Source organism: Trichechus manatus, unplaced genomic scaffold (assembly GCF_000243295.1).
Source record: "Trichechus manatus latirostris isolate Lorelei unplaced genomic scaffold, TriManLat1.0 scaffold00130, whole genome shotgun sequence".
Lineage (NCBI taxonomy): Eukaryota > Metazoa > Chordata > Mammalia > Sirenia > Trichechidae > Trichechus > Trichechus manatus.
This window is the reverse complement of record NW_004444066.1, coordinates 3,976,741-3,987,688: the sequence shown is the minus strand read 5'-3', so window position 1 is coordinate 3,987,688 and position 10,948 is coordinate 3,976,741.

The window sequence follows — 10,948 nt, the reverse complement described above, 5'->3', positions numbered from 1 at the left end:
TTGTCCCTTTCTTCTTTTTTGATGTGTGCTTCTATTGCTATAAATTGTCCTCTGAGGACTGCCTTTGCTGTGTCCCAAAGGTTTTGGTATAATGTGTTTTCATTCTCATTTGATTGTAGGAATTTTTTGATTCCATCTCTGATTGCTTCTATTACCCACTGATGTGTAAGCAGGGTATTATTCAGTTTCCATGTAATTTTTTTTTTTCTTTGCTCTTTCTGTTGTTAATTTCTACCTTGATGGCATTGTGGTCAGAGAAGATACTTTGAAATATCTCAATGTTTTGGATCTTGTTGAGAATTGCTCAGTGGCCTAAGATGTGGTCTATTCTGGAGAACGTTCCATGTGCATTGGAAAAGAATGAGTACTTTGCAGCTGTTGGATGGAGTGTTCTATATATGTCTATGAGGTCCAGTTGGCTGATTGTGCCCTTTATGTCGTCTGCATCTTTGTTGAGTTTCTTTTTAGTTGTTCTGTCCTGTGCTGAGAGTGGTGTGTTGAAGTCTTCTACTATTATTGTGGAACTGTCAATTTCTCATCTGAGATTAGTATTGCCACTCCTGCTCTTTTCTGGTAGTTTTAGCTTGATATATTTTTTTCCAAACTTTGATTTTTTAATAAATTCACGTCTTTGTTTCCAAGGTGTGTCTCTTGTAAACAGCATATTGTTGGATCCTGTTTTCTTATCTATTCTGTCACTCTTGGTCTCTTTATGGGTGCATTGAGTCCATTTACATTCAGTGTAGTTATTGATAGATGTGAGTTTGTTGCTGTCATTTTGTAGTGTTTTTATTCGTAGTGCTCATGTTTTCTTTGTTTTTCTTACTCTCCTGTGCAGAGTTACTTTTGTTTGTGAATTTTTTTTCTTTTTCTTTTTTTTAAGTTTTGTTTTTGCTGAGACTTTATGTTTTTCGTCTTTATTTTGATGAGCATGTTTGTTAATTTTCTTTGTGGTTACCATGAAATTTACCCTTATCTTTCTAAGTTTGAAGCAGTCTATTATTACTTGCTATCACCCTGCCTTCCTTTCCATTAGAAAGTTCTATACCTACACCATTTATTCCCTCTTTTATTGTTCTGATATTGTTGTCATTTACTGATTAACTGCTCTGATTCCCTGTTGTGTTTATTTTGGTTTTGGATAGTCCTTAAGAGTTCATTTCCTAGATTGGTATCTGGCTGGTATGATCCTGCATCCTAGATCCAGCCTGTGAGCTGAAGTTGTTTGTTCTCAGTTCAAAAAACTCTCTTTAATAATTCTTGTAAGTTTGGTTTTTACATATTCCCTTAAATTCTGTTTATCACTGTCATATTTGAACGAGAGTTTTGCAGGATATATTATTCTTGGCTGGCAAGTTTTTCTTTCAATGTTTTATATATGTCATCCCATTGCCTTCTTGCCTGCATGGTTTCTGCTGAATAATCTGAGCTTAGTTTTATTGTTTCTCCTCTGTATGTGACTTCTTGTTTTTCACGAGCTGCTCTCAGGATTCTTTATCTTTGGTTTTGACTAGTGTGATTATGATATGCCTTGGTAATTTTCTTTTGGAGTCTATCCTATATGGGGTTGGTTGAGTTTCTTGGATGTCCAGCTTTTCATCTTTCATGATATTAGGGAAATTTTCTGTCAGCAGTTCTTCAATGATCCTCTCTGTGTTTTCTGTTTTCTCCCCCTCTTTTGGAACTCCGATCACTTGCAATTTTTTGCTTTTGATTGTGTCCCACATAAATCTCAGGGTTTCTTCATTTTTCTTTGTTTTTTTTTCTGAGTTTCCTTGAACAGAGTTGTATCCAAGTGTTTGTCTTCAATTCTGCTGACCCTGTCTTCCAGAGTTTCAAATCCACTCCTTAACCCTTCTATGACACTGTCCATTTCTGAAATTTTGTTGTTTATCTTTTGGATTTCTAATTGTTGTTTTTGTATAATTTCTAGTTGTGAATTTATTTTGGCATTTTGTTCCTTCATTATTTTCCTGAATTCTTCCATTTGTTTGTCTGTATTTTCCATGCATTTCTCTGCCTTTTCCATGAATTTGTCTTTTTTTCCTCATTTTTGTCTGCTTTTTGCTTCAACTCTTGGATAATTCTGAGTATTAGAGTTTTGAATTCCCTATCAGGTAGTTCTAGTGCCTTTTCTTCCCCTGGAAAGTCATCTGGTGTTTTATTTTGGACACCTACTGGAACCACCCTGTCCTGTTTTTGTAAATGTTTTGATATTGTCTGCGGTCTTTGGGGCATTCAGTAGTTATTTTTCTCATTTATTGATTGTAGATTTGTTTTGTCCTTTTTTTCTTTTTTTTGACTATGTCTGAGCAGGTGTACTGTGTGTTCTTTGTCATTTGCTCATCTGTGGACAAGATACTTTTCACCTCTTTCTCCAACTGGCAGGGTCAGTCGCTTAGATATGGTACAACAGCACAGGTCTAGCTGAAGAGGAGTTGCTGGGATGCATTGTTTTTGGCACTTACTACAGTCACCAGTGTAGGTCGGTAATCAGTGCAGGGCAGTTACCAGTAGGCCGTGCCTGTGCTGCTTGGTGGTGTGATGTTAAGTGTATGGTGCAGGTAGGCAGGATGTAGGAGGGAGATTCTTATGTGTGGTGCTAAGAAGGATATGGGAGAGAGGAGAGAGGAACAGAAGCCAAAAACATACAAACAAACAAGAAAGGGTGCTAGGGGGGCTTGCTGTTGGAGTGGAGAGATGAGAGACTATGAATGGAGAAAAACAAAAAGGGGAAGAAGAAGAAAAAAAAGAAAAAAAAGAATGAATAAATAAAAATCAGAAAAGAAAAAGAACAGCAAAGCTCCCAGTTATCCCACCAGTGCAGCTATGAGGTCTGGGGAAGTTGTTCTCAGTTGTTGCAGTACAGCCTGGCTAGAAGGCATAGAGGTATTCAGCGCCAGGTATTCAGGGAACAGAAAGAGAAGGAAGGTATAGAGAGACAAGAAACTGCGTAATGAAGAAAGACAAAAAGGGAAAATGAGGGAAAAGAAAACCAAACAAATTTAAAAAAAAAGAACAAAAAAAGCCCCCCAAAAAACAGGAAAAAAAAACAAAAACCTATGAAAGAAGAAATGCCCTCAGGGATCCCTCTGCAGTCTGTGCAAGCCTAGGAGGTAGGTTCCAAACCACGCAGCACCACCCGGCCAGAATGGGCTCCCAAGTCAAGAAAAGGAAAATAAAACAAACAAACAATTCAAAACAAACAAACAAACAAAAGCCCCAGGATCCCATCAGGGTGGCTGTCCAGACCGGGAAGCAGTTCCACACTCAAACCAAGCTCTGCAGCCCCTCAGGAAGAAGCAAAGATGGCACATGGAGCCAGGTATTTGAGTGAAAGAAGGGGAAGTTGTGAGAGGTAAGGAAGAAATTAAAAGAAGCGGAAAAAAAGCAACACCGGCGGCCAACAAATGGCACTCTGCGAGCTGGCCAGTGCGGGCAGGTGGAATCCAAGAAGCTGGTGCTTCCCAGACAAGAGACTGTGGCCACGGGAAGCAGAGGAGGCTGAGTGGGGGTGAAGAAGGTTGGGGGTTGGGAAAGTGTATATCGCAAATTACCGATTGTTTTGTCTCCTACTGGAAGCTCCTTGAAGCTGCTTTCTCGTACCCCATTTGCTGGTCTCCGATAGGAGTCCAAGATGGCAGATCTGCGCTGCGTTAGCTGATATGGGACCTCTGCATGAACCTCTCCTTGCTCTCTGTTCTTTGTCAGTTTTCTCACTCCATTTGGTGCTTGGCTGAGTTCTTTATCTCTTCATTTGATGTTTTAGGGTTTCAGGATTGCTGTTTTCTCTGTTTATCTTAGTTTTTTGGATGTTTGCTGTGGAGGGATGGTGTGGTGCTTTTGCCTAGAGCACCATTTTACTGGAAGGAATTGAATCTTTTTGGATGTGAGTAGCAAACAGTATGGTTTATACTGAAGATAGACCATAGCCCATTTACCTTCAGGCATGCTAATTCCATTGCACAGGCAAAGAGTTTGTCCTCATAATTTCTCATATAAAATACAGTTTTTTTTAAAAGTTGTGATTATCTTAATACCAACATTTATTGCTGTAGGATTTTGTGATTTTTTTTAATACTAAAGGATAAAAGAAGTAATTAGTTTTGTATTTATCTAGCTCATTTGAAAAAATAAATTAGCTACATGTGTATGTTTTGCCATCTGATTCTTTTCAGGAAAGTATTCTGTGATGCAAGCCATCTTGAGGGATGGAATTTGGGTCTTTTCTAGTACAGGCCATCTCTGGATTATGAACAAGTACCGTTCCTAAATTTGCCTTTAAGTTGAATTTGTACGTAAGTCTAAACAGTTAGGTACAGTTCATATCTAACATCAGTTAGTCAAATGTTTGTTTTAGTATTGTCATGAATTGAATTGTGTCCCCCCCCAAATATCTGTCAACTTGGCTGGGTCATGATTCCCAGTATTGTATGATTGTCTACCATTCTGTAATCTGATGTGATTTCCTTACGTGTTGTAAACTCTATCACTATGATGTAATAAAATGGATTAGTGGCAGTTATATTGATGAGATGTACAAGATCAGATAGTGTCTTAAGCCAATCTCTTTTGAGACATAAAAGAGAGAAGCAAGTAGAGAGACACAGGGACCTCATACAACCAAAGAAGCAGTGCCAGGAGCAGATCATGTAGTTTGGACCTGAGGTTCCTAGGCTGAGATGCTCCCAGACCAAGGGCAAACTGATGACAACCTTCCCCTAGAGCCAGCAGAGAAAGCCTACCCCTGGAGCTGACACCCTGAATTTGGACTTGTAGCCTTCTGGACTGTGAGAGAATGAACTTCTCTTTGTTAAAGCCATCCAGTTGTGATAATTCTGTTAGAGCAGTACTAGATAACTAAGACAAGTATATAGTGCATCTTCTATGCATAAAACACATTAAAGAAACACTTCGAGATACACTATAACATCTTTATCATAACAATACAGTAATAATAAAAATGTTTTGGTGCGCATTACAAAGTAACACTCATTTGTTATTAAGAACCGTTGTATGTACCCTGAATTTTTAATACAATAGGATGTACAGGGGTTGTTTTGTAACTACGAGGTTATAGGTAAGTCAGATGATGTCACCTGGGGACTGAATGTACAGAAAAGGGACTTAGAAAAAAGATTTTTTTTTTTTAATAAAACAGTGAATGAATTACTATTGTCAGGGAGTGCCAAGAAAACAGGTCCTGTTCATTTATTTCCATGTCAAAGGCTTCTATCTGAGTGCAAGCTACCCTTTATTGTCTCTTTCCTGAAACACTGTAATATCTCCCTGAATGTTTTGGATGCCTTTAATTTTAATTTTTCAAATTTATATCTCATAGAATAGCACAAGTGATCTTGTTGAAATATAAATATGATAATGTCACTTCAAATATCCCTTCTTAAAACTCCTGCCACTGATGTTTTCGGAATGAACTCCAAATCCTATACCTGATCTCCAAGATCTTCTGTGTATTAAAAAATTCCTTGTACTAAACTACTTCCTTTTTCTGTATTTCAGACATGATAATCTTTTTGTCTCTGCTCCTAGACTTTCCATGAGTCCACCAAAACAGGTTCTTTGTACATTTCATTTTCTCAGAAATTCAACATTGACTTGCCTAATTAAGCTTTGCTTAGCATTTGTTTAGCACGTTAATTATACTTCATTCAGAGGTGACTTCCCAAAACACATCCACTGTCACCTTAGCTGTCTAAATTCAGCCTATAACTATTAAACATACTTTTACTTCATAACATAAATCATTTTTAATTACACATATTGTTGAATGAGATCTGCCTCCTCCACTCCATCATAAGTTCAGAGAAGGTAATATGTCTGTTTCCTGTGGAAAGAACTATTCCTGGCACAGAGTGGGTGTCAATATACAGAGTTCTTTAAAAGAATAACAGGTGGTCCAAGTACTCATGTATATCTTAACAAGTGTATGAGGTTTACAGACAATGCTGGAATTCTCTTAAAACTTCACGGCTTCAGTGCTTATCCTACTTTCATTCTCTCTCACTCTCCTATATACAGACATTCATTTTACTGAACTATTAGAAATTAATTAGCAGATAATATATCATGTTATTTTCAACATTTACCAAGAAAATGAGTGTTCTTCACTAACACTATATGCAAAAGAGGGAAAAACAAGAACCAACAATAGACATTACATTTTTGCATGATTAGTCATTTTTATTCAGCAGATTGTTGTTTTCATAAGATTTTTTGTGTCTTATGATTTCTAAAGCAGATAATAAAGGAAAGAGATTTAATTTAATTGAAAATCTTTTGGAGTCAGAAATTCTGATTTTAAGAATTCCTGAACCTTATTATCAGAAAGAACTTACAAATCATGTATTCTATTCTCACTCACAATGTAGAAATACCTGGCTATCCAGATTTTCCACACACTAGGAATAAAGCATGTAAACAAGCCCTGGAAACTATCAGTTAAAGTGGGAGTGCTATCAGAGTCATTTTACAGTTAAGCTATATCAAGGAATAAGCAGGGAAAACAATGGCTAAAATCAACTTGGCGATCATGTTTTCTAAAATAAAAAGAAAACTTGTAGGTCATTACACTAGAAATCTTGTATAAACCCCAGCATGATTTCTCTAAATGAGGATTTTGTCTAAATGACTAAATATTTTCGAATCCATTTCTTAAACTTTCTACAGAACCTGGTTAGAAAAGAGCACTTTCAATGTGGTTCTACCAAGAGCACACATTTTGACTTGAAAAAAGATCACTTGTAAGTTCAAGATCCAGTCTTCCCTGTCTCAAAATTAATGAATCTTTCTTATTTAACTTCTCCACTATGCGTCTGTCAGTGTTGTACTGTGGTGGCTTGCGTGTTTCTGTGACGCTGAAAGATATGCCACCAGTATTTTAAATACCAGTAGGGTCTCCCATGGTGGACAGGTTACTGTGGAGCTTCCAAGACTAAGATAGACTAAGAAGAGGGACCTAGCGGTCTACTTCTGAAAAAATTAGCCAGTGAAAACCTCATGAATAGCAGGGGAATTTTGTTTAATATACTGCTGGAAGATGAGCCCCTCAAGTTTGAAGGCACTCAAAATATGCCTGAGGAAGAGCTGTCTCCTCAAAGCAGAGTAGATCTTAATGACATGGATGGTATAAAGCTTTTGGAATCTTCATTTGCTAATATGGCACGACTCATATATTGAGAAGAAATAGCAGCAAAAATTCATGAATAATTGAAATGTGAAATGTAAAAAGTATGGATATAGGAAAATTGGAAGTTGATAAAGATGAAATGGAGTACATAAGGATCAATATTCTAGGCATTAGTGAGCTGAAATGGACTGGTATTGGCTGTTTGAACCATACTATTATATGGTTCAACCATACAATCTATTATACTGAGAATAAAAAATTTAAGAGAAATGGTGTTGCATTTATCATCAAAAAGAACATCTCAAGCTCTATCCTAAAGTATAATGCTGTCAGTGATAGGATAATATCCATATGCCTAGAAGGAAGACCAGTTAATATGACCATTATTAAACTTTTCACACCAAACACTAATGCCAAAGATGAGGAAACGGAAGATTTTTACCAACTTTTACAGTCTGAAATTGATTAAACATGTAATCGATATGCATTGATAATTACTGATGATTGAAATGTGAAATTTGGAAACAAAGAAGAAGGATCTGTAGTTGGAAAATATAGTCTTGGTGATAGAAATGACACCAGATATGATAGAATTTTGTAAGACCAAAGACTTATTCATAGCAATTATCTTTTTTCCAACAACATAAATGGAGACTATACATATGGATCTCACCTGATGGAAAATACAGGAATCAAATTGACTCCATCTGTAGAAAGAGATGATGGAAAAGCTTGATATCATTAGTCAGAACAAGGCCAGGGGCCGATTACAGAACACACTATCAATTGCTCACATGCAAGTTTCAAGTTGAAGCTGAAGAATATTAAAACAAGTCCATGAGAACTAAATATGACCTTCAGTACATCCTACCTGTATTTGGAGACCATCTCAAGAATAGATTTGCCTCATTGAACACTAATGACTGAAGACCAGACAAGTTGTGTAATAACATCAAAGACATCATACATAAAGAAAGCAAAAGGTGATTAAAAAGATGGAGAAAAAAGAAAAGTCCAAAATGGATGTCAGAAGAGACTCTGAAACTTGCTCTTGAACATAGTGTAGCTAAAGGGAATGAAATAACTGATGAAGTAAAAAAAAACTGAACAGAAGATTTCAAAGGGCGGCTTGAGAAGACAAAGTATTATAATAAAATGTGCAAAGATCTGGAGTTAGAAAACAAAAGGTAAAACCACTCTCAGCATTGCTCAAGCTAAATACATGACAAAAAAATTCAGTCCTCGAGTTGCAATATTGAAGGATTCTATGGGCAAAATATTGAATGACCCAGGAAACATCAAAAGAAGATGGACGGAATATACAGTCACTGTACCATAAGAAATTGGTCAATGTTCAACCATTTCAGGAGGTGCATATGATCAAAAACTGATGGTATTGAAGGAATAAGTCCAAATTGCACTGAAAGCATTCGCAAAAAATAAGGCTCCAAGAGTGGACAGGATACCAACTAAGATGTTTCAGGAAATTGAAGGTGCTCATTCATTTATGCCAACAAATTTGAAAGAAGCTACCTGTTCTACCAACTGGAAGAGATCCATATTTGTGACCATTCCAAAGAAAGGTGAGCCAACAGAATGCAGAAATTATGGAACAATATAGTTAATATCACAAGCAAGTAAAATTTTGCTGAAGGTAATTCAGAAATGGTTGCAACAGTATATTGACTGTTAGAAATTCACGTCAGAGTCAGAAGAGGACATGGAGTGAGGGATATCATTGTTGATGTCAAATGGGTCTTGACTGAAAGCAGAGAATACCAGAAAGATGTTTTCCTGTGTTTTATAGGCTATGTAAAGGCATTCAACTATGTGGATCATAATCAATTGTAGATAACATTGTGAAGAATGGGATTTCCAGAACACTGAAGTGTGCTCGTGAGGAACCTGTGCTTAGACCAAGAGGTGGTCGTTCCAATAGAACAAGGGGATACTGCGTGGTCTACAATCAGTAAAGGTGCGTGTCAGAGTTGTGTCCTTTCACCATACTCATTCAAAGCTGTATGCTGAGCAAATAATCCCAGAAGCTGGACTGTATGAAGAAGAACGCAGCATCAGGGTTGGTAGAAGACTCATTAACAACCTACGATATGCAGATGACACAACCTTGCCTGTTGAAAGCAAAGAGGACTTGAATGACTTATTGATGAAGATCAAAGATTACAGCCTTCAGTATGGATTACACCGCAACACAAAGAAAACAAAAATCCTTACAACTGGACCAATAAGCAACTTCATGATAAATGGAGAAAAGATTGAAGTTGTCAAGGATTTCATTTTACTTGAATCCACTATCAACACCCATGGAAGTAGCAGTCAAGAAATCAAATGATTTATTGCATTGGGCAAATCTGCTGCAAATTACCTCTTTAAAGTGTTGAAAAGCAAAGATGTCACCACTTGATTAACCATATATTAACCACTGCACCACCAGGGGTCCATGGGAATAACTATAGAACACAACAATGAAACCTCCTTCAGAAATGATTTGTTTATATAGATATACAGTTTCTGCCCCAATTCTTTAAGTGTGGTAATTGGGTTAATGCCAGTATTGTTTTTCCTAGAATCTTTGGACGAGGCGTTAATACTAGGAAAAGTAGATATGCAAATTGTGTTCTTAACTGCCATGCAAAACACATATGCATTGATACACATGACGTTATCTGATCCACAGACAGGTAAGATTTCACTGATACAAAGTTTACTTGCGTTGTCTCTGGACATGTCACAGTCAGGCTATAAACTGTAAAATAATAATAAAAATAACAGCAACCCCAATAGCAATAATCAAACATTAATAGCATCTGCTGCAGAATGTGAGCATCTTGAGGTACAGAACTCTTAGTTCTCTTTTGACTATTTGATTATTAGAATACTAACTAGCACATAGCAAGAGATCTGTAAGTATTTTTGAATGAATGAATAAAATATCTGGACCACAATATCAGTTCATATCTCTTTATTTCCATTTTCATTCTCCTATTCTGAGTTATCATCACCTGTTTGAGGACAATGGCAGTATCTTGTCTACATGTCCTGATCACTGCTACTTTTGATGGCTCCAAAAATTTGTATTGAAAGCCTTCATCTTTGCTAGAATAAATAGCCTTTTCTCTTAGGATCAAAGTCCTAATCGCAAACAGTCAAGGAGACCAGCATGTCCTTTGCCCCTATTCATTTATTCTACCTTGAACTCTCTGACTTTCAGTGTTCCAGCCAAGAAGAATTTCCTTTAATTTCTGTAACCAGCTAAACTCTATCTGACAACAGGACCTGACAATACTTTTTCATCTTCTGCAACTCTGCAGATCGTTCTTTCTCTTCAAACTTTCTCCTTTATCATATATCACCTATTGCAATTACCTGAAATGGGTGTAGTAAGGCCATATTTTTTTATATTCTTACACCAATATCTGCAAACAGAACAGTTAAAAACAAAACAAGAGGAGCCAACATGGCACTATAGACAAAAGCACCACACCATCCCTCCACAGCAAAAACCCTAAAAACTAAGTAAAACAGAGACAAACATCAATCCTGGAAACAGCATCAAAAGAAGTGATAAAGAACTCAACCAAGACTGAATGGAATAAAAAACTAATAGAGAACAGAGAGCAAGAAGAGCTATGGAGTGGAGGTCCCCTATCAGCTAATGTGGCACAGATTGGCCATCTTGGACCCCTCAGCCACCAAGAATGGCAGACAGAGAGTATGGGAAGGCAGCTTCAAGGAGCTCCCAGTAGGAGACAGAGCAACAGGTTACCAGTGATACATGCTCTT